General features: G+C 41.2%; 1 protein-coding gene across 3 annotated transcripts in view; it reads left to right on the top strand.

Annotated features, from left to right (window-relative positions):
• Positions 1-212: 212 nt before the first annotated feature.
• GALNT11 (polypeptide N-acetylgalactosaminyltransferase 11) overlaps positions 213-12,548 on the top strand; it is a 45,560-nt gene continuing 33,224 nt past the window's right edge. Inside the window, exon 1 of one of the 3 annotated variants that reach the window (XM_084217114.1) lies at positions 213-264. The gene's annotated coding sequence lies outside the window, so the exon portion shown is untranslated. Of the gene's footprint in view, positions 265-3,934; positions 4,018-7,767; positions 7,814-12,548 lie in introns of those variants that run through there. The other 2 variants (XM_084217116.1, XM_084217115.1) reach the window with 2 other exon arrangements.

Genomic DNA, 12,548 nt, shown 5'->3' with positions numbered 1-12,548 from the left:
GCCGCACATCCACAGCCCTGCACTCCTGATTCCCCTCACAGCGCGGCAAAAGGGGTGCAAAACACACCGCACAGCCCTTCAGCTCTACCCCTCAGGGCTCAGCACGCTTTCCTGCTGCCCAGCCCCGCCTGTCATGGCGGCGGCGGAGGAGGAGGAGGAAGAGGAGGAGAATGGGGAGGAGAAGGAGGAGGAGGCAGCGGTCACATGGCGCCAGCGCCGCCACAGCGGGCGCGGGGCGGGCGAAGGGGCGATGCCACCGCCGCGGTGAGTGCGGGGCTGTGCGGGACACGGGCCGCGGTGGCGGCGTGAGGGGAGGCGGCCCCGGCGGGGGAACCGGCGCCGGGGTGAGGGGCAGCCCGGGGGTGCGGGTGCGGGTCAGCGGCGGTATCGGGCTCTCTGTGCACGGTGGTGCTCGGTCGTAGTCTGGACTCGATGATCTCAGAGGTTCTTTCCCAACCGAATGGATTGTGTGATTCTGTTTTCCCGCCTGCCCTGAGGCAGCGGTTCCTGAACCCCAGAGGCTGGTGCGGGGCTGCCCCTGTTGGGGTCTCGGGTGAGGTGACAGCGGGAGGCTGCCCCGGCCGGGTCCCCGCCTGACCCGGCCCCTTGCTGGGGGCTCCTGCTTTAACCTGAGCCCGGGGGGAGACCGAGGGGCTGCAGCGGGGTGTGCTACACGGGATGGGAAATAACGTAATTACTGCTTTTATACTCTTTAAATGCATGTGAGACAGCAGCAGCAGCCCGCCTGCAGGTAGATTGAAACTCTGTAAATCTGACCCGAAATGTGAGGATCGCTACGTGTTGGTGTTGCTGGCGCTGCTCCGTTCATTGATTCGTTTGTAGGGCGAGGTCAGGCATTGCTTTTTGGAGGGCTGTGTGACCCCGTGAAGTATTAAAGCTTTCTTTATGACTGAGAAATTTATTTTAAAACCGTTTCTTCCCTCTTCCCCCTCCCGCCCTCCCCCCCCCCTTCCTCCCCGTCCCCCTCCTTGTTCTTCAGTATATACTTATATGCAACACTGAAGCATCTCTCTTCCTCTTAGCAAATATGTGTTATTCTTTGTGGCTGGTCTCCAGCTCTTTAGTCAGTTCATTATTGCCATGTGGTATTTTTTTTTGTGTGTGTGTTAAAGCTTGTAAGGAAAGCTGCTGCAGAACATGCTGTAGCAAATGGACTATCTCAAAGTTACCTACAAGGCAGAATAGAGGTTCTCTGGTCCCTTGCTTGCAAGAAAACAGATGGATCTGAATAAGCCACTAAAAGTCCTGTGCTGCTTGTAGTGGGCGGCCTAGAAGGTCAGAAATCTCTGCTGTGGTACTGGAAGCAAGCATTGTGTTTAGAATCCACCTTTCCAGACAGCTGTTTCACCTTTGTTCACTTTGTCACAGGTGTCAGCCTTAAAACTGCTGTTGAAAGTAATTAGAACACTGATGCTCTCTATTACAGCATCTCTGCCAAGTTGTATTGTGGGTTGTTTTTAATATCAGTTACTGGGCAGCTGCAGTAGACCCTACAGGATTTTAATTATGTAATTAAAGTGCAGCCCCTACTCTTCCAAAGAAAAAAAATAATATCTCATGACCTGGCTTTGTTGCTATTCTGTAAACAATCAGTGTTTTCTTCATTTGGTCCAAAGTATTGGGAGCATTGCTTTCTGTTCAAAGGAAGGGTGAAATATCTCAGTGCCAGGACAGCCATTGTGCAGGTGGGCAGGGTTGTTAGCACTCTGCTAACATGCTGTTTTTCCCTGGAAAATGTATTTCAAAATAAGATCAAATCCCTTCTTTCCTTTGAAAGAGTAGTCTGGTAGTCTGCAAGTTACATTAAGTATTCTTGCATACTTTATGCACTAGAATCTGGTTGTCTTTTTTTTTTTTTCCTTTCCTTTGGATGTCATCTTAATAGGAAACTATTCCTGGGTATCTCTGATTAGCTTAAGCTGATCCAAATGCAGACTGTGCCCAGGAAAGGATGGTACCAATCTCTTCCTGCCAGTATGTTTCTGCCATGCTACCCCATACAGAACCTCTAAATATGTGAAATAGTCCAGCTGGGATTCCTAGGCCTCATTTTAGAACAGCGTAAATGTCCAGGTGGTTCCAGATAAGAGGCTTTTGATTAACAAGCAATTGGCCTCCCCTGGTAGAACTGTCTCTGAAGAACTGCATGCCTTCTGCGTAAGCTTTTCCTCATCTCTGGGTAAGATAAGCTCCTGCAGAGTTTTAGGAGCTCTTCTGCAGCAGGGAAGGAAAGAAATAACAGTGCAGCTCTAATGAGCCTTCTTCTCCCAGCCTCAGATGAGTATTCCAGCAGGGGAAGTGGCATTTGTTCTGCTGGAGGAGAGTCTGACTGCAGATTTCAGGGCCTGTGGCCTGGCTTCTACTATCTAATCACATTCTCAGAGGATACAAATCAATACTGCATTATGCACAGGAGTAGCACTGGATAAAGTTGCTGAAAAGCTTCTGTGTGACTGTAGTTTATGAGAATGGGTGAGTCTGGTCATTTTCATAGTGATGTAAAATAACAATAGGTGTGATTGAAGCACTTCAGCAGGTGGCAGAAAGCCCAGAAACAGCAGGGCAAGGGGAATAAAGATAAATTATTGGTATTTTGAAAATTTATCTACAGAAAATAGGCTTCCTCACAATAAGTTATGGAAACCTCAAGTTTTTACTGGTAGGTATAAGGTGTGCATGTGGTGTGGGGTCACGTGGATGGGGTTAGAAGTGTCTGAGCAGATAGTAAAAGTGGGGATTTGAGATCCTCCAGTGACAAAGAGCAGGGTACTGTGGGGGGGGGAAAGAACAGAGGCAGGATGGTTCTTTGGTTACATTCCTTGACAGTTTTGTAGAATGGTTGCAGTCAGAGCAGCCAGCAGGCTGAGTTTGGCACTGTGTCAGCTGTGTGTTGATAACTTGAAGTGGAGAAGTAAAGTGAGACTTCCACTGAAAGGAAAATGTAAAACTTCCAAGATTACAATCATTCCTTTCTGTGATTGTTTGTCAACTTCCTAAAAAGTTGCATCTGCCTGGTAGGTGATACTGCAGCTAAAGGTATCCCCAAAATCAAGCAATTTCCTTTGGTACCATTCATTTTGGAGAGATACTGCTTACTGTTGCAGAGTAAAAGTATGTTCTTGTATTTTAAGTGCAGAAATGAATTTGATTTTTCCTTCTCAAAAAGTATTACAGAGGTGAAGTCTGTTTGAATCCCTGTTAGAGTGTGGGAGGCAGATAAACTGTCTTTTTATCTAAGGTTTCTTTTTAAAACATATGGTGGTTTATGGAGATGGAAGCATCTGCTGTTTCAGCTACTGTGTCAATGTATCAAGTAGCGTCAGTGGTAAGGTCTGGGCTCTTCAAGCAGGGTTTTGCAGCATGAGTGAAAGCATTTGTTTAGTTCTCTTTATGAAAGAGGGTTGTATGCACTACATCCTTCAGCCATGTTCTAGCATGTTTCTCATGTGAGTCAGCATTGTGTAAGAATTAGTGTAAATATTCTGTTTGAAGACTCTGTAAAAACTAGAAATACACTGCAGCAGAAAAGGTAGAAAATTAGGAAGCTGATTGTACTGTATCATTCAAAAACTGACTTTAAGCATACTAAGTTTCTGATGGTTTGGTGTAGGAACTTCTGAGCTTATTCCCTGAGATGTGAAAATATGTTAAATCTGTAGATTAAATAACTGATGGTGTTACTGAAATGTAGAGCAAGGATTAAAGTGCCTGTAAACATGTGTTTTATGTGTCATATCTCAGCCCTTTCCTGTGCAGTCTGGCTTGGCAGCCTGATTCTTTGCATGTTTGAAACTGGAACACAGTACTCAGGAGTGAATCAGCTTTTCCACTGCTGACACTGATTAGAGACCCCTGATGTAGGATTTGCTGCTGCCTGTTCTGTGCTTTAAGGGGTGAGCAAGAAGTTGTGCAGGCCAGGGAGGAGTCCAGAGCCACTACCCCACAGTGCTCACAGGTCTTTGATGTCTTTGTGGCTTGAAGTTCAGCTGGGAGCAGGTAAGCTCTTGTGGTTTTCTGTCTCATGGCAGTAGTGGCATTGCAAGTTCTGTGTTTCTGAGGTTGGCTCTGACTGACAAGTTCTACCTTTCCAGCTCTTCTACAGAGTCTGTTCACATTTGTGCTCCAGCCTCTCTTGCCATGGAGCAGACCAAAGCAATTCCTCTTGCTGCTTGAGGGGGGAAGGAATATGTGCACGAGTGGCAACTGCCCACCTGCAATAACTTCTTATCATTCCCAAGACTTCAGCTATGGAGACACTGCACCATTTAAGAAGTCAGATTTTAAATTGACAGGCTAAGCTAATAAACTTGCAGAGGCATGCGGAAAAGAAGGTACCTCAGTGAAGGGTTGCTATGTGCCAGACTGATTTAAGCAAATACTTTATGAATGTTAGAGGCATGTTCATGGAGGTCTTTTTAGTTTGTGTAAAACCATCCAAATGTTGCTTGGCTAAATGACACAGATTTTCTTGTGCAGACAAGAATTAAATTGGATGCTTTAAACCTTGAAGGTGGCCTTAATTAAAACACAGATACTTTTCCAGGAAGCACAAACTATCTTGTTTTGATTCAAAACCCCTTATGAATCAATCTTTGTAGGTATTTTGACTATTTTGCCAGTTCCTGAAGCATAACATCAAGAACAAAGAGTCCCACTGTCTCTATTGATACTTCTCATATTTGTTATTGAATATGTTTTCTAGAAGTATTTCCTTTAGTTTTCCATTTCCTGAAATACCTTAATTTTGTCAGTTAGCATGAAACTCTTATCTCTGGTGTCAGCAGATGTCAAGACTCATCACCTATAAACCAGGACATGGCCAAGTTCTGGATTGCACATTAACCTTCTGTGCAAGCAAAGTGTTGGGAGGCATGGCTCCTACTGAAGTAGGAATATGTATTTTTGATCTGCTATTCATTTTATTGCAACATCCATGATTTCAACATCAAAATCCTGAGTATTTTTTCCTGTTAGAAACATTGGCAATAGATAAGTAGAAGAAAAGTGACCAAGAGGGGATGGAAAAGGAGTGGTCCACAACTCTTTCCTCAAAGGGATTTCTTGTGAGAAGGGAAGACTGAGTCTGTAAGATCAGAGAAGGAAGGAAAAACTAAGAAAATTAATTTTTGATATGACTTGTAGAAGTTTGCTGTCTTTACAAGCAATGCAGAATCTGTTTCTTCAAGTGACTTGTTTTAATCCAAGAGTTAAGGTATTTTCCTTAATGCATGAGGAGAGAGCTGAGAGATTGAATTGCTGAGAATCTCAGCAAAATCTGCAGCAGAGCAAACACTTCAACCAGAGAGTTTTTTGGTTTGGTCTGGTACCTGTCCTGGTGCAGTCAGTGAGTTGAAGAGAGAACACAAAGTAGGTTTATATCCTTAGGATTCCTCTCTTTTATTAATGTCTAGAGACATTTGTGAGGAGATAAAAGAGGTAGAGAGAAACCAGTGTGCAGAAAATACTTTAAGCTTCTGATGAGAAAATGAATCCAATGCAGGAAGATTGCAGGGTTATCTTGGTTTATCTCAGATTTCTTACAGGGGAAAAATGAAAGTTCCAAGTGGCATGGATACTGTGGACTCTGTGCTAAAGCTTGGAGTGAAAAACTCCAAGTGATGTTTGTTTCTGGACCTGAGAAATGCAGATGGACATTAAGTTCAACTCATGCTTTTTTTTTAACAATGGCCATTCCAACAATTTCCCACAAATTCTAACATTTCCAACATGGAAAACCACAGAACATGGTACATTGAGGAAATCACTAAGATAGTGCTATCCTTAACAGCAGTGAGAAATGTAGCAGGGTTAAGAGCTCTGAGCAGTTTAGCATGAGTTAAATATTTTCCTATTAGAGGCGATCTAGGGATTTAAACTGTAACTTGTTTTAACCTCACATCTAATTCTGGGGCTACATTTCATGTATTGTTCATATTTTCGTTTGTTTGTGTTTAGTTTTTGTTGTTTGGGGTTTTTGCACAAATAAATCCTTATATCATTTACTCAGGCTCCATAAAGATGTTTGATTCTGGTCTGACTGAAGCAAGTATTTTTATGTAAATTTCTGCCTATTGAAAAGGAAAACCATGCAGAAATAGAAATGAAGTAGAATTGTATGGTTTGTGGGAGTAGGCACGGAGGTCTAGGAATTCTGTGATCTGAGGCTGCAGGATAAGGTGACTGCTCATTAAGGCAGTTTCCAACCCTCTGGTACAAATAGTAACATAATTGCAGCCATTTTGCATTTGATTCGTGTTCAGGTGGAGTCTTTGGAAGTTCCCAGCGTGAGTTGGCAGATGTCTTTTGTGTATTTTTTTGTACCTAGCTGTTGATACCAGCCGAGTTCTGCACAAGTGGATGGTAGATGTCTTCTGGGAGCTTCTGCAGAACCTGTGCCAAGTGCAGTTTCCATGGTTGATAGTCACAGGTTAAACACAGACTGGTCAACCCCACTTTTTACCACTGTCCCACTAAAAAGTCCTTCAGTGAGGTCTGTTTTGTTGACAGATTTGCTGCCAGCTTTTTTTTTTGTCAGGAGGGTTGCACAAACGGCCTGAAATTTTTTTTTTGGTCTTTTTTTTTAAGAAAATGTGTTTTCACTTTCCTAGTAAAAGACTGGAAAAAAAGCCCAAAGCACATCTGATGAAAATTTCTGAAAATTAACAGAAAACATACCTAGAAAATTTCTGTTGAAATGTGGGAGTCTTATGAAAGTCTTATGAAGTTCCTAGGGATTTGGGAAATGAGAACTAAGGGAATTTTTATACAACTTAATGATCATTTTCTCTAGCATTACTGTGGTCTAGTCATAATGAAGAATGTTAGTGATTGATTATGTGAGTGGCAGGAAAATGACCATGTGTATATTGCCAAATCCATGGATTGATAGATGGATCATGCATCAGCTGAAAAAAACATAATAAAAGAGATGTGAAAAATAATTAGAAAAAGAAAAATATATTGCTGATTTTGGGGCAGTGAATGCAGCCAAGTGAGTATATGCAGCATCGGTATCCTCAGATCCATCCAAACTGGCCTGTTTTCCTAGAGAAAGCTGTGCTTGTTACCCCATTCCCAGTCAGGACTTGCAAGCAACAAAGTGTTAAGTTTCTGGCTCAGCGGTTCATTGTTCACTGGGAATGAAGACACCGACGCTGCTGCAGTCAATGTGCTCTCCCTTCGTAACCTTGCTCTGCTTTAGTGCCGACTCTTCTGGAAAAAGGTGAGGGTTCTACAGTTCAGCTCTTCCTGTGGAAGTGTCATAATCTAATTATTTTGCATGAATCTGCATTTTTGTTGTTATTTTGGTAAGCTTTGCGGACATAAAATGTGAGGAACAGCTAAGCAGATTTTAAACATTTAGGAAAGGTATTAAGCAGCTTATTTGTGTGTAGTTGACCTTGTAAGCTCTCTTACATTCTGCATTTGTATATTGTGCTGAAGGTTTGTTAAACTAATATTTGGATGCATGGATCTTTAATGTGAGAGAGATGCAATGAAGAGCAACTTGTGGGGTCTTTAACCTTGCTGTTTTCTAAGCTCTGTGAAGAAGGAAGGGACTGTATTACAAAATGCATTGCAGCTTTCTTTGGAGACATTGTAGCTTCTTTCAGAGCTGGTTTTATTGATGAAAATAAAATCTTGCTGTTTGAATTAGAAGAAAGTATTTGCTAGCAACAAGAAAGGCTGAAGGTATTTTTAGGACTCCGGGAATGGCATGACATGTATTTGTGAGCCAGATGGCTTAAAGGAACATCCAGCCCAGCAGCCTGAACGTTTGTCAGGGGGATAGGTAAGAATTTCTTTCTTATAACTGTGCTTTGGGAAATAAAAAGCTTTTTCTGAGGGGAATGAGGACACTGCAGCAGCTTGAAACTGTACTGTATAGCACTTATTTACCCGGAACTGAGAGCTAGGATTTTGGTAAGCTTGTATTTCTAATCCAATAGTTCTTGTTTTCTCTAATCAGGCTGCACTATTATGTTACTTTTCTTGATGCAATGTTGTACCACTGGTTGTAACTAAACCTGGTGTTCTTTTCAGCTGTTTGTTAACATGAGATCCTGACTTTGAAAAGTTTTTCTTTCCAAAACTTGTAACTGTTTTTGCCATTTAAATTGTGTCCTTAAATTAGAGCCCTCGTGAGATACTCTCACTTCATGGAGTGAAGCAATATGTGGGGAGAAAGAAATCCTTTATCAATTAAGGAAAAACTCAATATGTTTTAATGTTGTCAAGAAGTGGAAGATGTTACTGCAGAAGATACTTAAACATTTTTTTAAGGGTGCTTTTTTTTTTCCCATAGGAATTTCACATTTTTATCATAAAAAAGCCAAAGTGTTTGCATACACTCTGGAATGGCAGCCTGCTAAGTAAAGCTTTTTTACTGGAGTTGAGAAATTCCAAAAAGCTTGATAAGCAAATTTATGTTCCTAGAGGAGGCATTTCAATGTATAGTTCACAGATTTGAAAATGACACTATGCAATATTTAGACATCTCTGGTTAAAGCCCAAAAACCAAAATACAAATCAGTATATGAGTGAGTAATTTGACACTGGAAAAATAGTCGGGGCTGAGAACATAAAGACTTAACAAGATGAATTTTTAAATTTGTCCTAAAGCACATAAAGCTTTTCAGACTTCATATACTTGGAGTGTAGTTTCATAGATCTTCAACAATTCATGCAACTAAGGCAACTATGTGCCTTTCTTTATCTTTAAAATATAATGAATATTATTGGTATTTTAAGATTATCTGTAAAGTGTTGCTCAAGATTTTGTATTCATTCCAGGAGGATTTATTTTAGGAGGTATGACATGGATTTGTATATCTGTGCTGAAATGACTAAACTGTTGGCTCTCAAAGCTTTGAAAGTTGAATTTAGAAGGGACTTGCTGAGGCTAATTAAAAATAGATCTTAATGTGTCATCTCATTAAAATGAATGGGAACAGTGGTCTTATGCAAGAGGACAGCCTGTGGTCCACAGGATATTTCTGTGAATGAGTGTTGGTGTGACTGAACATTAACATGATTTAACATTAGTCTTTTTTAGTTCTTTTTTTCTTCTACCTTGCACCTCACTAAATAGCCTGGGTCTGTTTTCTTGGTAACATCCCCATAGGTAGCAACAGGCTGCTATTTTAATTCTCATCCCAAAGCAGTCTCTTCTACAGGCTGAAGGATCTCAGCATCCTCAGTTCTCACAGGGCAAGTGTTCCAGCCTGTGACCATCCTAGTGGTCTTTTACTGACCTCAGTCCAGTTTCCTGATGTCTGTCTTGTACTGGCAAATCCCTCCCTGGGTGCTGTCCCTGCCTGTGGTCTCAGGGAGCTGTGGAATTGCACTCCTGGGTCAGCTGCCTGTGCTCCTGTGGATCCATCTCTGAGCTCTCCTTGCTGCAGAGCTGTGCTCTGGCTCGTGCTTAGCCAGGCCTTGGCTGGTCCTTGTCTGCAGAGCTGTTCCTCAGGCTGTGCCAGCAGCCACAGTTTGTCTGTCCCAGGTGCAGGATTTGGCACTTGTCCCTGCTGAATAATTTAGGTTCCTGTAGGCCCAAACTATCTTTACATGACTAGTTACCTGCCTGCATTCTGTCAAAAAAAAAAATCCCTTAATTCATAAAGTGCAATCGCCCATCCCTCTGTGAGGTCAAAAATTAATGGTGTTTTTTAATTAAAAACAAACTGGTAGGTAGATCCAGTTTAGTGATAAAACAATCCTGTAGGAGGGGTTTAAAAGAAGGAGTTAAACTGGCTTGGTGCTTAGATTCTGGAGCACATGAAACACTTTTATTTGGAAGTGTCTATTACTTTTGCTCTGGTTGTATATTCAGTGAATGTTGCTCCTAGTGATGTGTGTTGGATCTGAAGCAAAAGCAGCCCGAGATGTCCTTTTCTCATCTTGCTGGTCTGTTAACAGTGACTTTCCCTGAAGAGAGAGATTCTAATGGAAAGGTTGCATGGAAAAAAATCTTTTGCAGCTGCAGAAGGTGTGTGAATGGCATCTCTGTTTGTGTGATGAGTGTGTCTTATTGCAGTACTAATTCCTCCTAATCTGGCCTCTGTTCTTTGCGCTGTTAATGCTGTTGTTTGATAGTGATTCAGCCAGTGAATTGGAAAGCCTGTTCGTGGGTAGCTATAACATCTTGGAGGCCAAGAAATGTAGGAAGGGTTTAGGCTATTAAAAGAGCAAAGTTGCATTCATGAGTAGTGTTGGTTTATATTCTTGTGTTCTACTCTCCCCAAAGAATAAGAAAGTAAAAATTAGAAGCATCTATAGAAGGTTATGCAGCAAAATATCCTAATACTCTGCAGAAAGATAAAGTAGTTTAATGATTTTTTCTTTTGGTTTTGTTTTTTGGTAGAATGCTTCTTAGAAATGAAGATTATACGCATCTGTTCCTTGCCTCAATGTAGTTCCAAAATACACAGGTAGTCTTGCAGGGGACCTGAGTAGTATGAGTTGAGTATCTGTCTTTTCCTGTTTTTTTTTTCTTTTTTTTTTTTTTTTTTAAAGAAAAGCTGTTCTTGGAAAAATTACAAGCAGACTTTAAGGTTTTCTCAAATAATTTTTACTCCTATTTCAAAAATTTTGAGGTTAGTCTGATCCTCTGTTTGACCTCTGACAAACATGAGTTCTGGCACAGTTATGAAATATCTACTCATACGGTGTGTTTACTAAACTGTTGAGGCTAATCCAAGCAGATGTCAGTGCTTAAGCAGTGGCAGGTCATAGAGTCTGTAGCAAATATTGCTCTTTAAGCCAAAATATTGTGGATTGTGGTTGACATTTTTTGCTTCCTTTAAAAATATCCAGGGCCAACACATTGGGCCAGTGTTACTGAGAGCTGCACAGGTTACTAACAACAAACCCTCCTGGGCTGTGGGGGGAACACAGTTATATCTTTGTTGGGCCAGTTATTAAATGAATGTAAATATTCCTGGGTTTAATGTATGAAATGAATGTCATGGTGGTGGTGTAAGGCTGCTAAAAGAAGCTGCTGTGACATGAAAAGCCTATTGCACAGTGAGTGCTGCAGCTCGGGTCTGGCAGGTGGGCTCCTGGAGAGTTTTTCAGCTTTGTGATTGAATTTAAGAGACTTTTACTGAGCTACTAATATTTAACCTTTATAGTTCTCTTAAAAAAAATCAATGATTTACTACTTGTGCAAGGAACTGAGAATTATATACTGGAATTTGTGTAAATTAGAGAGCAGTATTTTACTCCTGGCATTTCTGGTATGTGGGTCTGCAAACTGAGTTCCAAGGCTTTGCCAAAGGAAAACTGTCATGCAATAAATATATGGCAGTCAAAACAGAGCAACAAGAGGGACGCTGAAAGGCTGAATATTTGGTTAGAAATTCTCAGAATACTGTTCCTTTCAGTCTTGGTCTCTTCTGAGCTGATGCTGATGGAGGCACCTTCTAAGATATGTTTTTCCTCTCTTGCCTCCAATCTGGATTGTAATTTCCTGATGTAGGAGATACTGCCACCTTGGATGATTTGTGTTTGTTGTGTTGAAGTGTCTCTGGATTCCTGAGGACACCAGAGTGAACAGCCATGAACTCCATGCATCTCTAGGGCATGGGGATGAATGCCTGTAAAATACTTAAAGGTGTTATCATTTATTACTTGCTCTGGAAGCTCCTATCTTGCCAAGGGAAAGGAAATGCCTTCTGTTTATTCTGGATGTTCTTTACTACTTGAGTTTTTGGAAAGAAGAATTGTTTGAGGTTTTTTTTACTTTTGGCAGCTGTACTGGTTTTCAGAAATGAAGGGGAGATGCATGATAGACCCTCAAGTCTAGTCTCTTTCCAGGAAAATTTGTGAGGAAATGTACTGTGAAACAATTCTTCTTGCTGTGTTTAAATAATGAATTATTCTTTTGTGGCATTTAGTATTTTTGCTTGAACTTGATTAAATAAGTAGAAAAGGGTTTTAACTGTACTGTCCAAATAGCAATTTATTGGTGACTGGACTCATTGTTACAGTATTGCATAAGTGAAAATTATTCTTATGCGCCCATTGGTTATCTGAATTATGCAGTTCTGCTTTTTTTTCATTTCAGTTGTTTCTATCTGACTGTTCAAACCTGCCAGCTGTGTTTGCATTAGCAGAGCTTTAGGCTATTGAGTTAAAAATACATATAATCTGTTTTTTCATGCAGCATATATCAGGGCTTAGAAAGATCCTAATACTCTGGATTTGAAAGTCATGTCCTTTGCATCTCCTGCATCTCCTTCAGGAACAGGTTTTCTCTATTTAAGGCGGGGAAGAAAAATGAGGAAGAAATAAAGAAAGATTTGGCTTTGCTTAAGTTTCTCCTGCTTGGAGAAACCAGCTGGGAGAGGATGGATGTTTAAGACACTCATCAAAATGTTATGAACATCCATAGGCTGAGACAGTTGTTGGGTAAATTGGCAAAATGTATTTCCTAGAAGACTTCACAACACTGGAGAGAAAAGGAGATTGGACAGAGTAAGACTTTTATTCACTGTCTCTGCATGGAAGGAGTTCATGGATAGAGA

The sequence above is a fragment of the Fringilla coelebs genome, assembly GCF_963513975.1.
Source record: "Fringilla coelebs genome assembly, chromosome: 1".
In the NCBI taxonomy this organism is placed as follows: Eukaryota; Metazoa; Chordata; class Aves; order Passeriformes; family Fringillidae; genus Fringilla; species Fringilla coelebs.
This window is presented reverse-complemented; position numbering and strand designations above follow the sequence as displayed.